The 12,970-nt window shown below is 41.0% G+C and overlaps 1 protein-coding gene across 2 annotated transcripts in view; it reads right to left on the minus strand.

Moving 5' to 3' along the window:
- PAIP2 (poly(A) binding protein interacting protein 2) overlaps positions 1 to 11,609 on the minus strand; it is a 20,404-nt gene extending 8,795 nt beyond the window's left edge. Inside the window, exons 1-2 of one of the 2 annotated variants that reach the window (XM_055086787.1) lie at positions 11,464 to 11,605; positions 10,043 to 10,095 (exon numbers count right to left, since the gene is read on the minus strand). The gene's annotated coding sequence lies outside the window, so the exon portion shown is untranslated. Of the gene's footprint in view, positions 1 to 10,042; positions 10,096 to 11,463 lie in introns of both variants that reach the window. The other variant, XM_007114695.4, reaches the window with a different exon arrangement.
- Between the last annotated feature and the right edge of the window lie 1,361 nt (positions 11,610 to 12,970).

Here is a 12,970-nt window from a genome sequence, read left to right on the forward strand (position 1 = left end):
TTTTTTTTTTTTTTTTTTTTTTTTTGTGGTATGCAGGCCTCCCTCCGTTGCGGCCTCTCCCGTTGCGGAGCACAGGCTCCGGACGCGCAGGCTCAGCGGCCATGGCTCACGGGCCCAGCCGCTCCGCGGCACGTGGGACCCTCCCAGACCGGGGCACGAACCCGGGTCCCCTGCATCGGCAGGCGGACGCGCAACCACTGAGCCACCAGGGAAGCCCCCTGCAATTTTTTAATGTTCATATTTACTTCAAATAATGTTTATTATGCTTTAAAATCCTAAAATTATCAGAAAATGTAATTCAAATAATTGTGTGTGTGTGTGTGTGTGTGTGTGTGTGTGTGGTACGCGGGCCTCTCCTGTTGCGGAGCACAGGCTCCGGACGCACAGGCTCAGTGGCCATGGCTCACGGGCCCAGCCGCTCCGCGACATGTGGGATCTTCCTGGACCGGGGCACGAACCTGTGTCCCCTGCATCGGCAGGCGGATTCTCAACCACCAGGGAAGCCCTCAAATAATTTTTTAGCCTTACTCTCATAAAAGGATTTTAAAAATAACATAGTAATACTAACTCAGAACAAGCTATATTAAATTACTAATATTAAATATCTAGTAGTTAGACTACATATAGTTAAGATTTTCCTAAACAAAAATTACAAAATAGTAAAACAGCAATGTACCATCTTACAGTGTTTTCAATAATCATTTAAAAAATTTTGTACATAGTTAGAAAAAGAAGTATTAAAGTGAAAGAAATGTACATATACAAAGTACACCCTACTTAAAAAAAAAAGTTAGGGCTTCCCTGGTGGCGCAGTGGTTAAGAATCTGCCTGCCAATGCAGGGGACACAGGTTTGAGCCCTGGCCCAGGAGGATCCCACCTGCCGCGAAGCAACTAAGCCCGTGTGCCACAACTACTGAGCCCGCACTCTAGAGCCTGTGTGCCTAGAGCCCATGCTCCGCAACAAGAGAAGCCACGACAATAAGCCATGCACCGCAATGAAGAGGAGCCCCCACTCGCCACAACTAGAGAAAGCCCGTGCACAGCAACGAAGACCCAACACAGCCAAAAAAAAAAAAAAAAAAAAAAAAAAAAAAAAAAAAAAAAAAAAAAAAAAGAAGTTAAATGTACAAAACAGGTCCTGAGTGTATGTTAAGTTTTTTCCTTTTGATCTCCAATCCTACTCAGCGGTAATCGATGTTAACAGCTTAGTTATGTGTCCTTTCATATCTCTTTGCTTATAGAAACACACATAAAGGACATATATTTTACAGAATCATGCTAAATATATTACATGAAATATCCTTACTAGTCAACATGTAGAAGTACACTTTATTTTTTAATTGATACAGCACCAATTACTCAACAATTCCCCCTTTGATGCATTTACATTTCCAGTTTTTTCATTACAAACAATCCTGCTTTGATCACCCTTGTACACATATCCTTTTCTATTTGAGCTTTCTGTGGGATACATTCTGGTAAGTGGGAATAACTGGGTCAAAGGCCGTGTGCACTTGTAGCTTTAAGAGAAGACAGATTATTTGCCAAAAATATTATGGTAATGTACATTCCTATAATACACTAAGTGCTCCCATTTCTCTGCATCCTCAACAGTTCTCTATATAAGCAACATAGCATTTTACTTTTGCAAACAGATGGGCTTAAAAAGAATCTGTTTTCCTCTACAGCTCCTGGGATATGCTTATCTTGCTTAGTAAGTCTTTTCCTACCTTGAGGTTATATTTCCTTTATTTTCTCTCAGTATTTTTATAGCTTCTCTTTTTTACATTTATTTTATTTATTATTATTTTTTTTTTTTGCGGTACGCGGGCCTCTCACTGTCATGGCCGCTCCCGTTGCGGAGCACAGGCTCCGGACGCGCAGGCTCAGCGGCCATGGCTCACGGGCCCAGCCGCTCCGCGGCATGTGGGATCCTCCCAGACCGGGGCGCGAACCCGGTTCCCCTGCATCGGCAGGCGGACGCGCAACCACTGCGCCACCAGGGAAGCCCTCTTTTTTACATTTAAATCTTTAACTCGTGTGAGCATTTCTTTGAGTATGATGTGAAAGATCTATATTTTTCCATGTGAACACATCATTCATCATTATTTAATGAAAGCTTGTTCCTGATGTTTATTATAATCAAATTCCCACTTACACAGTTTCTAGATTCTTTGTTCCATGATGGTGTATTGTATGTACACTGTTTTATCCCCAACTTTTATTTTGAAGAATTTTAAACTTACAGGAAAGTCATAATAATAGTACAATGAACATTTGTACCTTTCATCTAGATTCATCAACTGTTAACATTTTTCCACAGTTGTTTTCTCTATACAATTTTTTTGCTTAACCATCTGATAAGTTGCAGACATATGACCTTTCATCCTCAAATATTTCAGCACAGTATTTTACTCTTTTGATTACAGGAGCCTTTCAGTAAGTTTAAATATGTAGTAGCGCAACTCCCTTCTCAACTTTCTTTGGGGGGGAAATCTTGCACTCTTATTCTTCATACAAACTTTAGAATAATTTTTCCATAAGAGTCTGATTGGAATTTTATTAAAAATTTGCAGCTTAATCAGGATCATGTTTTTATATTAAGCCTTCTGGCCAGAAGATGGTACATCCGTTTACTTGGAATTGTTTTAATTCCTTAAAACATAAATGAATCAGGACTTCTTTTTACCAATAATGGTGGGCTAGATTATTTGGACCAGTCTTTCCATTGAAAACTGAAAGTGTTGGATGCCATAGTCTTAAAAGAAACACTTAAAAGCACTAAAGTGTTGAAGAGTAAGTAAAGTGGGAATTCAGAGAGCAAAGTGAAACTTTTAAACACTGAAGCTGCCTTTGCATTGAGGACTTTTGCCCATTAGCCTTCTTTGGGTTGACCTTGGATGCTTCATGGGGCAAAAGGCATAAAGGTCAAGGTGGAAAACTGAAGAGAAGATCCTCCCCACTCTAAGCTGGGACCCTAAAGGGCTATAGGCTTGGGGTAAGGGTGAACCAAAAGCAACTCCCACTCCCCACCAAGCAAATCAAAAGGAAAAGGTGGAAAGGAACACAGACACTGTGACTGTGGTTGGTCCTCCTGTGGATAGGAGGAATAAATTCATCACCTGGGAGGTCCAGAACATCCCAAGTCATGAAATGAGTATGAAGTGGTCCTGACTTGGTAGTGTCCCTAGTGCCAGTGCCTGGCAAAAGCAAATGTAAAACTCCTTGGTAGGAAGGCATCTTCATGCTAGGCCTTAAGGACCTCCAAAAATGATTTTTCAAGGCCAATGAAGAGTTCAAAATAAAAGATAACTAAATCCAGAAGGAAAAAGCAAGATACAACATGCAAGAATCAGTGCAATTTATAGAAAGCATAACCAGACCCATGTGGCAGATGACAAAAATGATCATTACATATCAAGCTTGAAAATATCTTCAGAAAACAGCAAAATATAAAAAGTGCATAGTAGATTTGGAAAAGAGCAAAATAAAGCTTCCAGATATACAGAAATCACAACATAAACAAAAATGTAGTAAGTCTGGCAGGAGATTAGATACAATAGAATTGGAAAACGAAAGTATCCAGAAAACAGCAAAAAGATAAAAAGATAGAACACACAAAAGAGGGTTCAAACAATGTAGAGGGCACAGTGACAACTATCAAATTCCTGAAGAAGAAAAGAAGAAACACAGGCAGAAGCAGGATCTGAATATTGCATATCTGATGAAAGCAATCAACCAACATGTTTAAGGAGCCCAAGAATCTCAAAGTAAGATAAATAAAAAGCAAGATATATCAAACTGCAGAATATCAAAGAGAATTCTAAAACCCCAAAAGACATTATTTTCAAAAAAGAATGAGAAAAACCAGCTGCTTTTCAACAATAATGAAAAGCAAAAGACCACACTGAAAGAAAATAACTGCAAACCCAGACTACTAGAACTCTACAGAAAATAGTTTTCAAACAAATGAACTAGAAACTTCCCATCCTTATATTAAGGAATCATTTGAATAACAAGAATTATGGGATCCCTGAAGACAAATGAATCTAAAATTATAAGGGCTTGGTACTTTTAAAACTTAATTTTGTTTTTCTTGTTTTGATTCGTCTATTCAGGTTTTCTACCTCTCTGGTTAACTATGGTAATTTTTATTTCACTAAAATTTTATTTCTCCGTAATTTCAATTTTGTTATAATAGAAACTATCTAATTTCTCCTATTTCATAGCTAATTTGACTATGTTCCTCTTTTCCTCGATTAGGCCTACCAAGGATTTATCGTAGGAAAAAAAATTCCAACTTTGCAATTTGCAGAACAGCAAGTGTAATAAAAATCTTCATATATATAAAAGAAGGGTGTGTGTGTTCACAATTTGCAAATGCATAGAATCTCTAGAAAAACAGAAAACAAACTGAGAAGCAAATTGTATCTGATAAGGGAACTGTATCTAGAATATATAAAGAACTATTACAACTCAATAATAAAAGGACAACCAACCAATTTAAGATTTTTTTTGACGTGGACCACTTTTTAAAGTCTTTATTGAATTTGTTACAATATCGCTTCTGTTCTATGTTTTGGTTTTTTGGCCGAGAGGCACGTGGGACCTTAGCTCCCTAACCAGGGATCGAACTCGCACCCTCCCACCCCCGACCCTCCACCCCCCACCATTGGAAGGCGAAGTCCTAACCACTGGACCGCCAGGGAAGTCCCCAAAACAACCAATTTAAAAATGGGCAAAGGATCTGAATAGACAGTTCTCCAAAGGCCAATAAACACATGAAAAGATGCTCAACATCCTTAACCATCAGGGAAAATGCAAATCAAAACCACGAGATACCACTTTATATTACTGAAAATGTGGAGAAATGGAATGTTCATTCACTGCCAGTGGGAATGTTAAAATGGTGCAGCTGCTCTGGAAAACAGTCTGGCAGTTCCCCAAAAGATTAAACACGGAATTACCTTATAACTCAGCAATTCCACTCCTAGGTATATACCCAAGAGAAATAAAAATATGTCTACATAAAAACTTATACACACAAATGTTCATAGAAGTATTATTCTTTATAGCCAAAAAGTGGATACAACCCAAAGGTCCACCAGTTGATAAATGGATGAATACTGAAAATATGCTAAATGAAAGAAGCTAGTCACCAAGGAACACATATTGTATGACAGATGATGGGTACAAGATTTCTTTTTGGGGTAATGAAAATGTTCTAAAATTGACTGTGGTGATCGATGCACAACTCTGGCAATATACTAAAAACTACTCTACTATACACTTCAAATGGATGAATTGCACGGTATGTGAACTATAGCTCAGTAAGAGCTGCTAAAAACAAAACTGAGAATACTGGTTACCTACAGGGAGAACTAGATGGCTAAGGATATTTTTTGTATCTTTTTTGGGGAATGGATTACCTATTTAAAAATTCAACTTTAATAAACAAAACTCCTGCTTTTGGTTTTATTGATCTTTTCTACTTATTTTTTGTTTATTAATTTTACTTTTCTCACATTATTTTCCCTTCCTTTTTACATAACTTCAATTTGTTGCTCTTTGTTTTTCAAGTTGACAAATGTTTATTTTCAACCTTTCACAAATAAAAATTTTATATCTATGAATTTTCCCTAGAAATTTTAATATAGAATACAGTTACCAACTTTAGGTAACTACAAATTATTTAATTTATAATAAGCCAGAGATTATTCAGAAGAATGTTCTTAATTTCCAAGTGGTTAAGGTTCTTTTGGTTACCTTTTGATGCCTGATTTCTAGTTTTATTATGTTATAAAATGCAGCCAGAAAACCTTCACTTTTGGGAATTTATTACAGTTTTGTTTGCAGACAACTAATGATTTTTGTAAAATGTTCCTTGGGCCTAAAGAGAAAAATGTGTGACTTCCATTTCTTTCCTTTTCTTTTTATTTTCAATTTTTAAAATTGAAGTATAGTTGATTTACAACGTTGTACCAATCTCTGCTGTACAGCAAAGTGACTCAGTTATACACATGTACACATTCTTTTTTTACATTCTTTTCCATTATGGTTTATCACAGATACTGAATATAGTTCCCTGTGCTATACATTAGGACCTTGTTTTTGTGATTTCTATTTCTTACATAAAAAATGATGCATATATATTAGGCTGATCTTTTTTTTCTTTCTCTTTTTTAAACTTTACCTGTTAAATTCTGAAAGTGATATATTCAAGTCCTCTACTATAACAGCTAGATTACTTGACCCAGTCTGAGGATCTGTCTCACAGGGAATTTAACATTTTTGGTAACTGATGCTTGGTATTGTCTTTCATCGTAACTTCATATTTAGCTTTCTTATAGTTTCTTTTTACATTCTATTCCTGTAATGTTTACTTTCCTATTTTAAGCAGATTTTTAAAAAAATACTTGATTTATTTTCTGTAACTTACAAACTACTATGGAATTTCAGTTGGTTTTTTTCCCCCCAGTTTTGAGATATAACTGACATACAGCACTGTATAAGTTTAAGGGGTACAGCACAATGATTTGACTTATATCTATTGTGAAGTTATTGAACAGTTTACTATCAATTAAAAAAATACTCTATACACCCTCAATCCAACTCAAGACATTTAGAATACTTTACCTTCTTCAATATATCCAGCCCAATCCCTGCTCTCAGACAAAGCAAGACCTTTAGAATGATTTTACTTACCCACTTCCTCTCCCCACCCCATATCCTGAGTTTTGTAGAAATAATTCAGCACTGTTCGATCTACACTATTAGATTTTCCCTTAGATTATATATATAAAGAATCATCTTCCCCTAACTTGACATCTTTGTTTTGCCTTAATACGTCTTCAAAAGGTTACCTGAGGATATAAATTTCTAAGCTACTTCATGTCTGAAACTGTCTTTTGCTTTCATATTTGAACAGTAATATTAAGTGGGACAGATTTCGACTTGTCATTTCTATCAATAAACTATGAATATTCCAACTTTCACTACTGTAGAAAATGAATTTTCTTTCTTTTGTAAACATGCTGTTTACATCACGTCTGATATGAGAGCCTAACACCTAAATTCAAAGATTTTGCCAGATTCTGGTTAGGTGAGAGCTGTTTTTTCTGATGCCTGGCACTTTAAATCTACAAACTCTCTACTTCAGCTGTTTGTTCCCTTCTGAAATGCCTCTTACACATACTGGTTTCCAGCAGTGTCCATCCTTTCAGAGTCCCTACAAAATTTTAAAATATGGAAATCTTTTAAGTTTTAGAAAGTCTCCCCCTACTTTCTTAAGAATTCTCATTAAACACTTCATGATATATGTAAATCAAATCATTATGCTGGGGCTTCCCTGGTGGCGCAGTGGTTGAGAATCTGCCTGCCAGTGCAGGGGACACGGGTTCGAGTCCTGGTCTGGGAAGATCCCACATGCCACGGAGCAACTGGGCCCATGAGCCACAACTACTGAGCCTGCGCGTCCGGAGCCTGTGCTCCGCAGCAAGAGAGGCCACGACAGTGAGAGGCCCGCGCACCGCGATGAAGAGTGGCCCCCGCTCGCCGCAACTAGAGAAAGCCCTCGCACAGAAACGAAGACCCAACACAGCCATAAATAAATAAATAAATTTATATTAAAAAAATCATTATGCTGTATACCTTAAACTTATACAGGGCTATATTTCAATTATGTCTCAATAAAACTGGAATAAAAAATAAAAACATTAACTCTTCAAAAAATAATTCTCATTAAAATTCAAACAGGATTCTCTTTCCGCTTCTTTCATTAAACTGACTCCACAGGGAATTCCCTGGTGATCCAGAGGTTAGGATTCCGGGGTTCCACTGCTGGGGGCCTGGGTTTGATCCCTGGTCAGGGAAATAAGATCCCACAAGCCGTGGCACAGCCAAAAAAACCCAAAACCCCAAAAAATAAAAAAACTGACCCCACAGACATAACACCTTTTCTTATTCCACTGGACTCTACTTTGAACTAAAGTAGACTCCTTAACCTTATTTGTACACACATATATTGTATACGTGTGTATTTTAGTTAGAGAAGATAAAGACATTTCTGCATCAGCCTCTGTATTTAATTCAGAAGTCTGTGAGCAGCGCTGAATATTGTTTTAATGTTTGGCAGTATAAAGGAATGATTAAAAGCATGGGCTCTGGGATTTCCCTGCTGGTGCAGCAGTTAACAATCCACCTGCCAATGCAGGAGACAGAGGTTCAATCCCTGGTCCAGGAAGATCCCACATGCCGCGGGGCAACTAAGCCCGTGCGCCACAACTACTGAGCCTGCGGTCTAGAGCCTGCGTGCCACAACTACTGCGCCCGCGTACCTAGAGCCTGTGCTCTGCAACAAGAGAAGCCACTGCAATGAGAAGCCTGCGCACCACAATGGAAGAGTAGTCCCCTCTCGCTGCAACTAGAGAAAGCCCGCGCGCAGCAACGAAGACCCAATGCAACCAAAAATAAACAAATAAAAATAAAATTAAAAAAACAAAAAAGAGGCTCTGGAACCAGGCTACCTTTGTAGCCATGTGACGATGGGCAAGTTATTTAACCTCTCTGTGCTTCAGGTTCCCCATCTCTACCTAGGCAGACGGCCTGGCACATAATAGTATTATTAAACACTTAGAGTAAACATAAATTTGTATAAATAAAAATAATAGGTCCAAACATCTGTAGGAGTGAAACAATGTCACAGAAAAGTCCCAGAGAATATAACCCTAATCTCAACTGTAGTGTAACCAGGGTGATCAGGTCAGAGTAAGGATGGCTCAACACTGCTGATAAAAGCTCAAAGCACATCAGAAATACCATTCTTACTTAGAAAAACTGATACAAAAAATAAAAAGCAAAGGCAATTCAAATAAACCCACACTATTCAATGTGGCAGCCACCAGGTACATGTGGCTATTTAAATTTAATTTTAATTCAATACAATTAAAATTTTAGTTCTTCAGTTGCACTTGCTACATTTCAGGTGCTCAATAGACATGTGCTTAGTAGCTATCTTACTGGACAGCACCACTCTAAACGATGAGGACATTAAGAAAAAAGATTGAGTTATTGGAACTGAACCTCAGGCTGTAACATATACAAACTATTAATGTATCTGTGAAACAGGGTGATCCAGATCACAAAGACAACAACTTGGACAACTTTAACCTTGCACTGGATTCAAGTCCCAGATATGCCACTAACCACCTAGAGGACCTTGGATATGCTACTAAATCCCAGGCAATACACTATAGTGGTTAAGAGCACATAGTCTCTGGAGTATTTGGATTTGAATTCCAGCTTTTATTAGCTATGTAACACTGGGCAAGTTACTTCACATTTCTCATTTATAATCTTCATTTTACAGTAGTACTGCCTACAGACATTAAAGATTAAATACTTGTAAAAGCACTTCGAACAATGCCTGGCATTACTAAGTGCTATGGAAATATGTGACTAATAAAATAAAATAATCTCTCAAGTTTCTATTTTCCCGATTTCAAAATGGGCAGGATAGGGCTTCCCTGGTGGCGCAGTGGTTGAGAGTCCGCCTGCCGATGCACAGGACACGGGTTCGTGCCCCGGTCCGGGAAGATCCCACATGCTGCGGAGCGGCTGGGCCCGTGAGCCATGGCGGCTGAGCCTGCGCGTCCGGAGCCTGTGCTCCGCAACGGGAGAGGTCACAACAGTGAGAGGCCCGCGTACCGCAAAAACAAAAACAAAAAAACAGGAAAATGGGCAGGATAAAACTCACTCTGCCTAGGGTTTCTCTGGTGGCACAGTGGTTAAGAATCCGCCTGCCAATGAAGGGGACAGGAGTTCAAGCCCTGGTCCAGGAAGATCCCACATGCTGCGAAGCAACTAAGCCCGTGAGCCACAACTACTGAGCCCATGCGCCACAACTACTGAAGCCTGCACAGTGCAACAAAGAGTAGCCTCCACTCGTGGCAACTGGAGAAAGCCCGCGCACAGCAACGAAGACCCAACACAGCCAAAAATAAATAAATAAATATTTAAAAATTTGTATTAAAAAAAACTTACCCCGCCTATTTCACAGGTTAATAATAAATATGAAACTCACTTAGCTCCCATCCCTGAAAGAAACAGATAAGGAGACTATACTTTTGGAAGAGTTACCTATCTTTTTATCATAGACACTTATTTGTGAGAAAAAATTAAGTTCTGTTCAAGTTCACAATTAACAAGTAACATAAACAGTAATTTGCCTCAAATACCCTCTCACAAACCGGAAACAGAAGCACAAAACAGCAAACACTGAGAATCTCATTAAAAACCCGGAGAGACCCTTATTTGCAAACATAACCTGCAGCCCACGAAATTTCAAAGGCAAACCAACACCCGACCAACTGCTCAAAGGCAAATTGTGACAAATTATGCTATCAGGTTAACAAGATCAGCCAGCACAAGCAAAATGGGAATTTGTCTTCTGTTGAAATGTCAAAAGCTGTCAGCTGTTAGACCTCATTCCACGGCATACTGGAAGCCAAATTCTTTCTAGAGTTTGCGGTTTCTGTGAGATGATGGGATTGCAATATCAGGGAAAATAAGACAACAAAAGGAAGTAGAAAAGGCCACCTTTTGCAGTAACTAGAGAATACCATTGCTGACTGCTTCAACAAATGTTTTGAAACAAACAACTTTACCACAAGCCATATATTTTTGATGGTGGGAGAGAATAAACACAGTAGTAGAAATTAAAAAGTGAGATAACCAATATCAAAAGAATGTGAATTGGATGGGTTCACCTGGTTCAAAACAGTCCTGGAGTAGGAGCTGCCAGTACTCCAAAGGCCCTCCTATCCCGAGCACGGAATACAATGTAACTAAAAATAAGGGTCAGGGGAAGGCGAAGAAACCGGAGAAAGGGGATCATCAGAAAGGTACAGGCTCGTGGACGGTTACAGAACGCTCCTCTAGGACGCTCGCCAGCCCACCAGTCCCTCCGCCCCTTTCTCTTCCCCCACCCAAGCTTCTGGAGGAGTGCGCAAGCGCAGCAAGTAGGGGCTGCGCGTGGCGACGCGCAGGCGTAAAGTGGGGAGAAACAATGAGCTTTGTTGCCGAGGCGGCAGTGGGGGGCAGGGGAAAAGGGTATCGGAGGGTGGGTGAAGCGATTGGAGGGAGGGGGGGGCACGCGAAAAAGTGCTATCCCGGCAACCCTCGCGCGTCACCGAGGACCCGGATAGAGAGCTGCGAGATCCAAACCATAATAATGACAATGAGAAAAAAGCGACGGCCATTTCTTAGAGAAGAAAGAGACTAAGTCGGTCCAAGATCATCCCTCAGATTCGGCTGGAAGAGGCAAGGAACAATGGGGGCCATACAGGCTTGGTGGCCAACAACCCAGGGGACCCTCTAGGCCCCTCAGCCGTCGCCGAGGTGCTGCCCCTCGACCGCCGGGCCGCCGCACCCTTCTCGCCGCTCCGCCCGAGAGAACCCCTCACCAAGTGCACGGCAGCGGGGACGGCAGCCAACGAATCCGGTCGGCCTCCGCGGATCTCCACAGGCAGCGCCGCTACCCCGCTCGACGCGCGCTTCGCCCGCCGCCTCCCTTCTCCAGTCCAAACAAACACCCCAGCCCGGAAGTGACTTCACTTCCGCCGCCGCTGCCGGCCCCGCCTCTCGTTTTGTTATCGTTGCCCTCCAAGGCCACCAGAGAGCGCGCGCGAGATAAAGGGCGACCTCAAAGTTCTCGTCGCCCAAGCTGCACACATGTGCATGCGCAACGGCCTTAACGGCGTACCCCGGCGGCCGCGGGGAACACTGGGAGTCCTGTCGTGTTCTCTCAGGAAAACCGTAGTGGACCTGGGCCAGTGTCCCCACAACCGCCCATCCTTCAAGAATGATGGGATGCAGTGAGTGGGGGAGCTGGGAAGGAGACCCAGAAAAGATACACAGACGTGGACTATTACACACCGCAACGGTTACCTCAAACACTGACATCAAATAGGAACATCTAGATAACGACAGCGCACTCACACACCCAGGAACACACACCAAACGTGATACACAGCGTCACACTACGAGTGACATGTACCAAATCATATCCAGAGATCCCAACACAGAAACATAACACAGAAGTAATAAACTAAGACAAATTCACAGAAGCATGTTAACTGATCTACAAGCACCTGCACTCATACACGTTCAGGAACACACTTTTTGAAGCTAAATCTTAACACACAGGCGCAAATTACCGATATATATATGGTGCCCAGGCTAAGGGAGGAAATACTCTGTCCAGAGGTAAGATAGAAGGGTGAGACCTAAGGGTCCAAGAATTTCCTCGTCCATGATCTTGGATGGGCTACCCCGCACACGTTACTCTAATCCATGCTTCATTACTGGCAAGTACCGATATATTTTTAGTGATGCTTATCAAGCTAGTGTATAGTATGTATAAGAAAATTCCGAATATACATTATATTTGAGAGGGGACACACAAAAACCTCTAATTTCTTCCCCTTGGGGAAGTAAAATGAGGGACTGAGATTTATCTTTTTACTCTCTTGTAAAACTTGAATCTTTAAAAAACCACAAGCTTTTATAACTGCTAAAACTAAAGTAAAAAAAAAAGTTCCCTCCATGAAACTCTTGAATCCAAGCGAGGGCTTCTCTCTAGGGCCATTTCACTCATTAAAAATCTGCTTTGAGGGCTTCCCTGGTGGCGCAGTGGTTGAGAGTCCGCCTGCCGATGCAGGGGACACGGTTCGTGCCCCGGTCCGGGAAGATCCCACATGCCGCGTAGCAGCTAGGCCCGTGAGCCATGGCCGCTGAGCCTGCGCTCCGCAACGGGAGAGGTCACAACAGTGAGAGGCCCGCGTACCGCAAAAAAATAAAAAATCTGCTTTGAGCCAGCCCAAAGCTCCAAAGAAAGTTTGTCAGTTGTCCCTTGGTCAACCACTTTGGCCACATTTGCAGATCTGTATCCTAAACTGGAAGGGCTTGGCT

The sequence above is a fragment of the Physeter macrocephalus genome, chromosome 8 (genome assembly GCF_002837175.3).
Source record: "Physeter macrocephalus isolate SW-GA chromosome 8, ASM283717v5, whole genome shotgun sequence".
Lineage (NCBI taxonomy): Eukaryota > Metazoa > Chordata > Mammalia > Artiodactyla > Physeteridae > Physeter > Physeter macrocephalus.